Genomic DNA, 2679 nt, shown 5'->3' on the forward strand with positions numbered 1-2679 from the left:
AAAATATCTGTTAACCTAATTAAACAAGCCTAGAGTTGTGTAAGCTGGATTGCCAGCTATCAGATGCTCTTAAAATTTGACTCACCTGAGCTTACAAACAAATATGATTTCAAAGAGTGTGTTAAAACCATTATGTTAATATTTACATAGCAATCAATGTAATACACTTATATTAATTGAATAAAGAATAAAAAACCACCCCTTCAATAGATGGCTAAAAACATTTGACAAAATCTAACAGGATAAAAACATTCAACAAACTAGGGAGAAAAGGGACCTTCTCAACCTCATAAAGGATTAAAGGATGTCTACAAAAACCCCCAGCTAACATCATGCTTACTTGTGAAAGACTGGAGATTTTCCCCTAAGATCCCTTGTTAAGAGTAGTGGTTGCAGGGGCTGGCGAGGAGGACAGGAAGTGACTGCTAGTGGTTATGGGGTTTCTTTTTGAGGTGGTGAAATTCATGGTGGTGGTTGTACAACTTTGTCAGTGAATATACTAAAAACCAGTAAGGTTGTGGTGGCTCACGCCTGTAATCCCAGCACTTTGGGAGGCCAAGGCAGGCAGATCACCTGAAGCTGGGAGTCAGAGACCAGCCTGACCAACATGGAGAAACCCTATTCTACTAAAATTACAAAATTAGTCAGTAGAACATGCTAAATGTTAGGGATACTTGGAAGAAAAAAAGGAATCAGGAATGTGCCTAGAAGGGGCTTGCAGGAAAATATAACATCCGAGGATTAAGTGTAACTGTCAGAAATAAGCTGTTCCTTGGGCTGGAGGGTGAAGGGACAGAGAATGGGGTGAGGGTGAGGTAGACATTGTCCCACTTCCATCCCAATCCCTTGCCAAAATTACAGGGACAAGGGAGAGAGGACTGGACAGCAAGTTCAGGATGATTTTAGCTATATCTAATAAAAATCCACCTCAAAATTGCTTAGTGGCCAGGCATGCTGGCTCATGCCCATAATCCCAGCACTTTGGGAGGCCAAGGTGGGTGGATCACCTGTTTATCTTCAGTCCACCTTAGATCCTCCCATCCTATTTGCTTTTTTTTTTTTTTGAGGGAGAGTGTCTGCTTAATCCCAGCACATCCTTTGCTGTCCTGCCTTGTGTCATTGGGGGATGGCGAGTACGCCCGACAGCTTCACTTTTTCTTGGGCTCCTTACAAGCCACCACATACCTCTGGGCCACATTGAGGGGAGGGGGTTAGCCATCTGCATAGGTGTCTTCGGACAGGACCGAGTAGTCATCCTGGGGCCGCTGTGGGGGCACATGGATCAGGGCGCAGTAGAAGCAGATGGTCTGGGGACACAGGACCAGCACGAGCTGCTCCTTTTGGAACAAGGCCTCGAGGTCTGTCTCAGGGTTGGCCTTCCACTGGGGCAGCGGGATGACCCGGTGCTGGCTCAGGGTGTGTCTCTCTTTGCCTTCTTCATCGATGTCCTACCTCATACCTGTTGGTGGTGTGGCTGTAACTGACCACCTCAGCCAGGATCCACTGCTCGTCCCCATCCATGGCCTTCACCGGGGCAGCCACCTTGTCTCCGGGTCTGGCCACATAGTCCCCTGAGGTGGGCTTGGCCCCACAGAGGGGTGGGGGGCTTGTCACCAGGCTTCCGGATCCACAGAGGCAGCGTCATGGCTGACTGCTGCAGCAGGGTCATCAGCACCCCTCTGCGCATGGTCTTCCGGGGCGTTTTCTAATCATTGTAGACACCAGCATTCTTGGCCACAATCCGCCTCTTCTCCAACAGAGACTTGATTTCTGCCATCTTGTCCCCAACTTTCCGAAGGACGTTGCACTCAGCCTCTGCATCGGCCTTGGCGGTTGTATAGAGGCCACGCAACTTGTTCTCCGTCTGCATCTGCTCGTGGGTCTTCTGGATGTTCACTAAGTTGTGTTCGCTCCGGGAACGCTCCTCCTGGGTTTGCTTGATCAGCTGATGGAGCTCTGTGAGAAGCTCTGCAATGTGGGAATCGGCAGACACGAGGGCCATCGTCTACAGGGGTGCCGAGTCTCGGACAAAACAAGCTCATCGAGCTGGAGGCTTTGATGAGAGGAGCAGGCGCGTTCGTCCAACGCTTTTTCGGAGCCTGCGGATGGTCAGGGACCTCCATTTGAAGATTGGCGGCATGTCGAGAGCCACGCACGCTTTTTTCCTTTTATGAGTGTAGCCGTGCCTTTATTTATTTATTTATTTATTTATTTATTTATTTATTTACTTTTAGATATGGCTGTGTTGCCCAAGCTGGTCTCAAACTGCTGTTGGCCTCTAGAGTAGCTAGGGTTACAGGTGGGAGCCACCACCCCAGGCCTGTGAACATATTAAAGTGAACCCATGTATTGGTCAGAATTCTTGTGGTTGTAAATGCCAGAAATCTAACCCAGACTAGCTTAAAGAAAGTATTCCAAAGGGGTTAAGACGTGTCTGGATCAAGAAGAGCATCAGAACTCTCTTTCTTTCCACGTTTCAGGGTTTATTTGACTCTGTTTGGCTTCATTCTCAAACAGGTAGCAAGATGGCTGCTGGTAGTGCCAAGCCAAGCCATCACTGCTGTGTATCTTTTTTTCTTTTTTCTTTTTTTTTTTTTTTGAGACAGAATCTTGCTCTGTTGCCCAGGCTGGAGTGCAATGGTGTAATCTCGGCTCACTGCAACCTCCACTTCCTGGGCT

General features: G+C 48.1%; 1 pseudogene; it reads right to left on the minus strand.

Moving 5' to 3' along the window:
- Positions 1-1050: 1050 nt before the first annotated feature.
- On the minus strand, positions 1051-2178 carry LOC116529113 (annotated as a pseudogene).
- Between the last annotated feature and the right edge of the window lie 501 nt (positions 2179-2679).

Source organism: Sapajus apella, unplaced genomic scaffold (genome assembly GCF_009761245.1).
Source record: "Sapajus apella isolate SASKATOON/1434 unplaced genomic scaffold, GSC_monkey_1.0 scaffold62, whole genome shotgun sequence".
Taxonomy (NCBI): domain Eukaryota; kingdom Metazoa; phylum Chordata; class Mammalia; order Primates; family Cebidae; genus Sapajus; species Sapajus apella.